The sequence below is a fragment of the Strigops habroptila genome, chromosome 3 (genome assembly GCF_004027225.2).
Source record: "Strigops habroptila isolate Jane chromosome 3, bStrHab1.2.pri, whole genome shotgun sequence".
In the NCBI taxonomy this organism is placed as follows: Eukaryota; Metazoa; Chordata; class Aves; order Psittaciformes; family Psittacidae; genus Strigops; species Strigops habroptila.
The window spans coordinates 31,675,049-31,685,355 of NC_044279.2; positions in this window are offsets into that span (position 1 = coordinate 31,675,049).

Below are 10,307 nucleotides of genomic sequence, written 5' to 3' on the forward strand. Positions count from 1 at the left end.
CTGCTCAGGCATCTACAGCCCGAGCTGAATTTAGCACCAACAGACGGCATCGGTCCTGCAGCCACAGGGGCCCCAAAGACACCCAAAAAGCATCCTTTACAAGCACCTTCACAAGTCATTGCACAGCAATTTGGGGACTATTGTATAACGGTCTAACAAGTTTGTGTAACTTGCACATCCTTTGTGATTTCTCTGGTGCAAGCATTCAGAGAAGCAGCTGAAATACTGTGCCTGCCCTTAGACTTTGCCCAAAATCTGGAGTAATTGATGGTAACACTTATCCAGAGGATTTAAACTACTTTTTTTATGCTGCTTTGACATGTGAGTTTCTCTGCACGTTACAAACCCTGGGTTGTTTCTCACATCATTAACTAGGAGTAACCCGTTGAATCACTGGTTGCTCCTAGCCTCCCTCTTCTGACACATCTGTGAGCAGACTCTGATTTCTGTTGACTCAAAGCTCTTGCCAGCACCTCGCAGAAGGAATAAGCCATAATGCAGAACACAATTTCAAGACCATGGGCTGAGGACACATCTGCCATGTGCCTTTTTCTGAGGTTCGTTTATGGCTGAGGCTGCTGGGATGTCCCTGTCAATGGCAGGTCTGGTCCTAGCAACCCCCTGTCCAGGTCCCATCCCAGACCCAGGACCCCCTGCACACCCACACTGGCACCACCACAAGGTAATGCCAGCCGGGAGCCCACGCTGCTGTCTCCCAAGTGGGCAGCCCATAGGAGATCCTGAGACCTGCATCCCCCTAGCGATGGCCCATGACATTTCCCAGCCTGCCCCTGTGTGCCAGGGGAATCTAGTAAGTATTTGTAGCCCTTTTGATCTGTTGTTGCCAGAGGAGGCTTTGGAGTTTGCAGGAAGCCTGAGGGATAGGGCCTTTACAGTCATGGCTCAGCTCCAACAAACCCAATTCGTGTGCTGGGCAAGGACAGCTCTCAAGTCACTGCTTTTCAGCCCAGCTAGTTTTCAATCCTTCTCTATTGTCAAATGCAAGTATTCCTGCAGAAAAATTCCCACTACTTGTCACAGTGTTTTATATAAGCAAATCAAGTCAATACAGCATTTTCCTACACAACCACAGTGCAGCTCCCTATTGTTCGCATTAGTCATCTTAGTCTGGATTTACACTGCTGTCACAACTATCTAGCACTGATCACCTGATAACAGAGCAAATATTTAAGTCTGGGTTGGCTGTAAATATTTGCATTTGACCTGTTCTTCCCCGTTATAACTGATAAAATGCATGTTGTCATTTCTGACAAGGAAGGTCTGGTGACATTTTCAGGTTACCTTCCTGTGGGATTTCTCTCTGCGTTTGCTATCCATATCTTGGCTAGTTTTACAGCTACTTCCAGCAGCAGCAGAATGGACAAGACCATACACCACCAATAGGTCTGCATTTCATATCGGATGTTCAATTCTCCAAGTTGAAGATTTGTAGAATTTTCTATGTGTATCTGGATTTATACACACAGCTATTCGTAAAGATTATGTCTGTCCTGGTTGGGACTGAGTCAAATTTCCAAAAATCTCAAACTTTTCATGAACAGCATGAAACAGCAGAGCCTTTGTTTCAGTCAGTTCACTACAGAAGGCCAGAGGAAATTCGATTAAAATATTCCTTGTGCTTGCGTATCATCGTCATATATTAGTCTTCTTCCTCCTGTTCTATAAATTGCTGTGGGCTATACTGGTATACAAGCTATACACCAGCTGAGGATTTGTTTTAGTAAATCCCTTTTGGGTTTACACTCCAGCAGGGCCTGTGCCAGTGACTATCTCTGACAGCCCAGAAGAGATATGAACTGTAATTGATTGCACCCCTGAGAGCTTTTCTTCCTGTTTGTCTGTGTGTGTGTGTGAGAATGAGAGAGAGACTGTCTTTTATCTTTTGCCAGAAGTGGCTTTAATCCAGCACTGAGCTTTTCTTCTTCACTCATGTTCCCAAATGCTGCAACATTTTGTATTTTCAGGGTGGGATCAGCAAAAGGCAGCTCTCAGAGAACATCTTGCTCCAGAAATTTCAGAGAGCAGCCTTTTTTCTTTGCAAGAGAGGCGAGGGAGGCAGCAGAAGTGATGACAGAGCTCTTTTCTGAAGCATGGAGGGAACAGCACCGCCACACCAAGCAGTGCCTCTGCCACACTGAAGGGCTCCAGCAACAGAGCTCTGCCAGATCCTGCTGAGGCAATTGGAGAGGTCACAGCTCACCTCCTCTTTGCTCCTCAAATTCCCTTCCCGTGCCAGAAGTCCCCATCCTAGTCTACAGGATGCTGCAGATTGGAGCAGGCTGCTTTAACACCCAGCCTGGGAGCTGGTAAGGAGGAGGCTGGTCTTTTCACCAGGCTGCGAAGCGCAGTGGAAGGGTGTGAGCTGTTTTCCCTGCTGCAGTGTCCACCCCACAGGCCATGGTGTCTGGAGAGATGTGCCATTCCTCATTCCATCCCTGCTCTCCTCGCCATCGTTCCCTGGGACTTGGGGGCTGCAGTTGCCTGTTGGCTTGAAAAAGCAGCTCATAACATGTATCCCCCAGACTGTAGCTGTCCTCCACTTCTGCTCTAGTTAGCAATTTCCAGCCCAAGCAGACCTGTGCTGGTAGAAACTGGTATCAGGAATAACATCTGCTGGAAGTGAACAGACTATGTATCATGATGTCCAAAAATGAGAAAGGAATAATGGTCAAAAAATATTTGGCCACATTTTTTGATAAAGTAAAGTAGTGACACAGAATTCAGAACATTCATGTCTTTTCCTGATTCTGGCCCAATTTTACTCTATAGTTCTCTTAAAATCTCATAATTTGAGTAATTACAAACCACACCTTCTTAGTGCCTGTAAATTAGAATCATAGAATCAATCATAACATACCTCAGATTGGAAGGGACCTCAAAAGATCATCTTGTCCAACCTTCTATGGGAAAGGCAGACTAGATGAGATTATGTAGCACCCTGTCCAATTGCATCTTGAAAACCCCCAGTGATGGGTACTCTACCATGTCCTGGAGAGGTTCTTCCAGTGAATGACTGTTCTCACTGTAAAATATGTCTTCCTTATATCAAGATGAAAACTCTCCTGGTGCAACTTGTACCTGTTGCCCGTTAGCCCTGTTGTACCATGTGGCTCCTCATGTAAAAAGAGCCTCCAGCCTCCATTCTCTTTGCAGCTGCCCTTTAATTACTGGAATACTGTGATGAGGTGCATGCCCACTCTAAGCTGTCCCTTCTCAAGGGAGCGCTTCTGAAGTGCTTTCAATCCCATTATCCAGATCATCTATGAAAAGGTTGAATGGGAATATTAGGAGTTATTTCCAATGTAAAGGAATGTTCAGACTTTCATTTTATCCTCAGGCTACAGAGGAATTTTTTTTTGCCTCAGTCCTGGAAAGTTTGTGGAGCACATACTCACAGAAGCTGTTTCCAAGGACATAAAAATGGGAAAGTGCTTGGGAACAGACAGAGTGGGTTTGCCAGAGGTAATGACCAACCTGATATCCCTCTGAGATGAGGTGGCTAGCAGTTGGACAAGGGGAGAGCAGGACATACTTTTACTTTGACTTTAGCAAGGCTTCCTACAGTATCCTTAACGCCAGACTGGTGAAAGATGGGCAAGAGACTTGGACTACAGGATAGGTGGAAATTGCCTAGGTGGATGGTGACCAGCAAGAGTAAGGAATTTGAGCAGCAGGGCAAAGTCCATCCAGTGTCTAGTAAATAGTGGCATCCTCAGGGATCAACACCAAAACCAACACAGTTCAACATCTTTGTTAAACGTCTGGATAACTGGATGAGATGGGCTCTTAATAGGTCTGCAGATATCAAATTCCCTTATATTCAGCACTTGCGAAACCAGGTTTGATGTACTTTGTCGAGTTTTGCTCCTCTTCAGTGCACGAAAGACATTGTCAAAGTTGAGCAAGTGGAGTGGTGGGCCACCAAGCTGCTCAGGAGCTAAAGGAGGCATATAAGGAGACACTAGGGGAGCTGGGCTTGTTCACTCCAAAGAAGAGATGACTTTATGGGGACCTTATTGTTGTCTACAAAAATTTAATGGGGGTATAAAGGAAAAGAAACCATACTCTTTTTGGAAGTACGTTAGGCAACAGACACAGATTGCAACACAGAAAATTCCAATTAGATAGATAGTAAGATATACAGGTTTTCCCCACTATGAAGGTAGCCAAACTCTGAAAGAGGGTGCCCAGAGACTGTAGAATCTCCATGACCTTAAGGTCTTTTTTAACTCTAACCCTTCTATGATTCTATGTTCAAAACTCAACTATGGGATGAGATCCTGAGCAAACTGATCTAGTTGGCCTTCTAGTTAGAAAGCCAGCTAAGAATAGAGGGACAGGGTTCTGCATTTTCTGTGCAATTTTTCATTCATAGATGAATGATTTTCCCCCTCATTGCTCTACAGGGCCAAAAACCAGTCCTTGTGGGGCCTGACTCAGTTACCTGAGGATGTTTTTTCTTCTACAGTAATATTTTATTGCTTCTGCTAATGAAGAAAAACCCCACAATGATTGTGTTAAATGCCGTGCAGAAGCCTAAATAAATTTTATCAGTCTCAAACCAGCTATCAACCAACCTCGTTTAAACATCCGTGCCAAAATAGCTTGAAAAATGCTACTAGGTGAGTCTGACAAGCCATTTTCCATAAAACCCTATCAACTAGCATGGTATCATCAATGGCTGATACCATTCTGCTGCAAAGAGAACTCTTTATCAGTAACTCTGATGTTTTGCCAAGGGTTGACACTAAGCCCAGAAGCCTGTTTTCAGATCACTGTATTTATGCCTTTAAAATAATGGCACACAAATGAGCTTTCTTAGAGGCTTCTGGAAACATAAGCCAAAACTTTCCCAGTTGGGTGCCAAAGACTGCACATTTGAATAATGTCTGCAAAGGCCATGGGAATGGCAGATACTTAAAATTAGGTCATGTTTATTTATATGTTGAACATGAGTTTAGGCATCTAGCTTCTTATATGAAAATTATATAAGTGTGAAAAACCCACTTCCAGACAAACATGGTTCTGCTTGTGATCATCTGCTTTGCTTATATGTAAAAACCTGCTAAAAGTGGGTGTAGGCAGCAGGAACTTGTTCAGCGTGGCCATGCCGGCAGGGGAGGGCAGGGTTTCCTCCACTGCCAAGTGTCAAAGGCAGCATCAGACAAGAACAGAGGTGTGGAACAATGTACAACGTGAAGGTACACCTGCATGGGAATTTGCCACAGAGCAGGTCTGGGGTGGTATCTGAAGAGACAGAGAGGGAGGAAAAGGGAGAGATGGCGACAGGGAGAATAACCCTTAAAATCAGAATCAAAGTGGTAAGTCCTGCCAAGCGCTTCAAAACTATTGCTGCTGAGGGTAGGGCTGTCCCCGAGTTCAAAGAATCTCACCTGCTGCCATCAAAGTGTACTTTTCCAACCGGCTACATCCCATCTCCCAGGGTAGGAGCTAAACACTGATACAATAAATCCAACTGAATCTCATATGTGGTATTAAAAATCATAAGTGCATCCCAATCAGCCTGTGTCAGTAGTGGCCAAATCCCATAGGAAAGAAATTCACAGCAAATATCTTTGCAGTCATGAGGGCTGGAGGTCGGATTTTGAAGGCAGATCAATCTAAGTACGTGCCTCAGCAGGGCTGATTCTCCTGGGCAGGCTGCCGTGCTCACATGGGTGCATCATGTCTGATAGCCAAACAGGCTTATTCAGAACAAGCTGGGTGTTCCTGCACAGCCCTGCTTTATCACACAAGCTTTGCATCTAACATTGGCTCCTGAATGAGTAAGTAACTTTTAAGTTGCACTTCTGGCCAGAAATGGAACATATTTAGACACCAAATTAATATTTAAATCACTGGGAATTAGGTATCTAAACACCTTTGAAAATCTGGTCCTATGGCTTTCAAGTCACCAAAAGACATGTGTAAGTCTTAGCCAAAGGACTAGTCTGATCTTGCCATCTATTGATAGAAACCCACAGCTACAGCTGGGAATGTAATTTCTTTGCAATCTTTTTCAAGCACCTGAAGGGCCGGAGCCATTCAGTCTATGAAAACCAGCTCCTGCCTTCACCAAAATGAAGAGCTAGTATTTACAGGGTATTTCTATTGCCCCTTGACAGGCTAGAAAAAAAGCTTTGTCTCCTTTATTGTTTCCAAAACAATAGGAGCAACCATTTCTAATATTGAACAATACATTTACTCTTCAAAGACAAGCAGTTTGTAATGTGGGATGCCTGCTCCATCTCCAGTGCCCAGTTTGAGGGCACAATTCTGCAGTGCTGACCACTTTCAGGTTTCTCAACTTGGTTCCTCAAAGAAGCAGCCAGCCCAAACTGATCATATTTAAGGAAAAAAATAAAAAGAAAGAAAGTCTAATAAACTATTATGCAACTAAGGGTAGGAGAGATGGTTCCCAGCCCTCCTGTGTTCCTAGGGCCTCAATTCTTCCCCACCATATTTGTTCCTGGCCTTGCCTCTGGAGAGCATGTACCTGCTCTACAGTGGCCACCTTTCTTATGCCTAAGTTTCCAAGCCATTTTATTCATGCTTATGTCAGAAGGGAAAAAATTTATACACCATAAGACCTCACACAAAAAAATCACTGAGGGAGGGAGAAGCAGCAGTCTGGCAAAGGGATGGATCAGAAGCAATAAAAATTCTTTTCCTTCTCCAACATTTAGGGAACTTGTGACTCTGCATGTGGGAGGACTGAAACTTGCTATGTAGTCCTGAAGTTCATTTAAAATATAATCAACAAAGTATTTGAAAGAATGAACCTCTGCCAAATGATTAAGCCATTAAAATATGGCCAAAGGAAGTTATATAAGCAGAGTTTAATACAACTGCATGGTAAGAAAATATTTGGAGTCACTAAGTCTGTATGTACTACAAATCAAAGTGTTATGTAATTAGAATTATTTTGTCACCATCTTGTGGGACATTAGGGTAACATCTGGTGTGCTCCTGATTTCAGCTTGTGGGTCCAATATGTGCTGAAGAAAACGGTGAGGAAGTGATTGCTCTGAATATTACACTGGTGTGAGTGCACACAATACTGTAAAATGAGCATTTTAAAGCGCCTGCATTTTTGCTGTGCTGCTGAGCAAACTTTCCCGTTTGCAGGCCAAATATTTCTCCCAAAGGCTGTATGAAGATTCTTATGAAAGTTGGCACAATAAGGGGGGAAGAGAAATCAGTGTGCCGACATAAACAGTTATGTCTTCTCAGAGAATGTCTCTGTTTCAGCCATCTGATTTCAAATGGTTTCCTTAAGCCCTAATTTATTGCTTCAAGTTCAGAAACTGCGCCTAGTCTGAGGATGATTGAGAAATACACTCCTTCTCTCTGTCGGTCCAAGCAGTTGGTGTCTGATGCAAACTTGTCTTGGTAAATGTGAACCAGATGTTCCCCAGTCCTAACCTGTGAACTTCTGCTGAGAGTGCAGCTCTCTCACTGAGAGCTGCACTGCAGCAAGGGGCTCTCTGGGTAAGCACTGCTGCAGACACCCATAAGCAGAGCTGTTGCAGAGCTCCTCCCTCCCTCCACCTCCACCAAAATACAGAGCATGCTCTTTCCAGGACTGCTGTACAGCACACAGCATGGCAAAACAGATCTGTAGTGAACAAACACGCCACACTGTGGGTTTCCAAGAGAGGTGCCGAGCCTGCACACACAGGCTCATTATGGCAAACCCTCTGCGCCAGCTCTGCCCATGGACACCTTGCAGCCAGCCCTCCTGCTGCTGCCTTGTTAGCCAAGGACATCGTATCTGAGAGGTCTGTGATAGAGGAATCCGAAGTCAGGTTATATTTCCCAACTGTTAATAAAATTCCCCCTGGAATAAAATTCGAGGATCTGGCGCCACTTTATATTATTCAAAACCACAAACTTCCTCTCCCTTGCAATCTGCCAGAATTACAGACTCTTTTGCAACATCTTAAAAATTCAAGATGTTTTCCTCAAGTGAGCATCCCCCTCCTTCAAAATGTACCAAGGGTAAACTAGTGATCCAATTTAGCATTGCTGTTAATGAGGAGAGGGAAGGGTGATGGTGCCCCAGCACAACAGCCCCCTGCATAGGAACATGTTAGCGAGTGTTTCATCCTCCCCTGCCTCCCATGTTTCTTGGTGCTGCTTTGGCCTGTGCTGCTCTCCAGATAGTATGCAGGCACATTTGGGAGCAGCACGTGCCACAGCCTCCCTGCAGGAAGCAGGGATCCCTGCCTTGTAAGAGGGATTTATACCTACCGACGTATGGAGGTGGACTATGCTGTGCCACTCCTTAGTAGGGTAGATGTAGCCATGAAGGCAAGATTTTATTTGATGCCTGGCAATACCTGTTTAATATTTCTTGTCTGGATTGATAGCCATATTTCCTTGTTAAGAAGTACCTTTGACTCTAATGCAGGTATTTAGGGAGCTGGATGGGAAATCATCAAACTGATAATTTGATGATTTCATCAAATTTCATCAAAGTGATTTCCCACTTTTTAATAGCATGTGTTACCTTATGCCTTTCATTGCTCAGTGTGTTAGCAGTCATCCTGCCCTGAGGCCTCTGGTTGTGTAGGACATTATAAAATAGACCACTGATGTCAGCTGAAGCTTCTTGTTATTACGGTGATGAACTTGTGAAATTTGTCACAGGCAATAAATGCTAAGAACAGTCAAGAACCCTAAACCAGACAATTTGAGATTTGAAGAAGACATCTTTCATATTTGATTTGCCATACTATTTCCAATAGGCTGAAAGGCAGGTGGCTTCTGAACTTCAGTAGGACAGAAGGAGATCTGTCCTGTGCAGGACACAGCAGACATCCAGTGCCAAGTCTCAGAGATGCCCTGCCATGTTGTATGAGGCACAGCTGCACCGTGGGACATCCAGGCTTCCTGATGCTTCTGCAGAAAGAAACAGGGCTCGATTGTAAGACTGATTGATAGAAGGTCAGTGCATCTGGGGAACCAGCTACCACATTGCCTCTAGGTGATGGTAAGGCATGAGCTCTACACTGACTGCTGAAGTCCACAATGGAGGGAAACAGCTCCCTCCTTCACAGCTCACGGACAAGGCCTTTCCTGATGACAGACAATCAGCACACTATCACTGGAACACAGACTGGGTCAATGTGGTGAGTGAGGAAAACTAAATCTCTTCCCAGCTGAACAAGCAGGGGGTTTATATATGTAAGGGAGATTCGTTGACATGCTCTGTAATTCAGCAATTAGGAGCATTCCCTTCTTAGGCAGAAGATCTAGGTTTGAGACTATCATCTGCTAGTTGCAGCTATGTAGGGAGGACAGCCTGTCTTCTGCATGTCGAGAGATTATTTTAATGTCCTCATGTCTAATATTCTGTTATTTTTAGTCCACACTTGGCATGGCACTGACCACATGGTTTAGCTTTGCACATATGGTAAAGGCAGTGTGAATTAGCAGCACAATATGCAACTAGATAGACCTTTAAAGCAAAATACACCCTCAGATTTGCATGAAATTTCTACTTTCAGAGTAAGTGATTCTAGTGTAGCTATGGGGAATTCAAGCGGCAACCTTTCTAATAAGATAGAAATTCTGAATAACAACTCCTGACCAAAAAAATACCATAAAAATTTCTGTTACAACATTTTTTCTGTATTCCTATTAGTAATAGTATATTTTGCAAAAATAACCACATGCTTTGTCCTGGACAAAATACTAGAAGAAGACACATGGCCAGGAATAAACAGCCAAAAAACCCTTAGGTCTTAAGCATGAGGAACTGGATCTCCACCCTAAATCCGTGCACCAGTACAGAATTACATGCATATTACTGGGATTCAGTAAAGCGCTAGAAATAACACCCTGCTATGGTGACTCGTGGGATCAGAGCCAGAAGTCTTTTATTGTACTGAGCAGTGGCCACACCAATTCACAGAATTTGGTTTTGTAACCTGCTATGTTACAAAAAATCCCAAAGCTTTGTGAAGTTGCGTCTCATGCTTGTGCCACTCCTGCCTTCTGACATGTAAAATGCCACTGGCTTGATGAGGAGTGTGTATGTGGGGATTGGGTAGAAATATTTAAATACATGGTTGGTTGAATGCATGTTTCTAGGACAGTAACTTAAAAATATGATACCTCACTTTTTTTTCAGTAAGTGAAGCAGAAAGAAAAGATTTTGAAGAACTAAGTTCTCCAGAAGATGGTTGTTTTGGTTAGAAAAGTCATGCTCACCCAAAGGATATTGAACAGTGTTTGTGGTACAGAGAACAAAACACACAGAGAAGACACTGCACAGCACA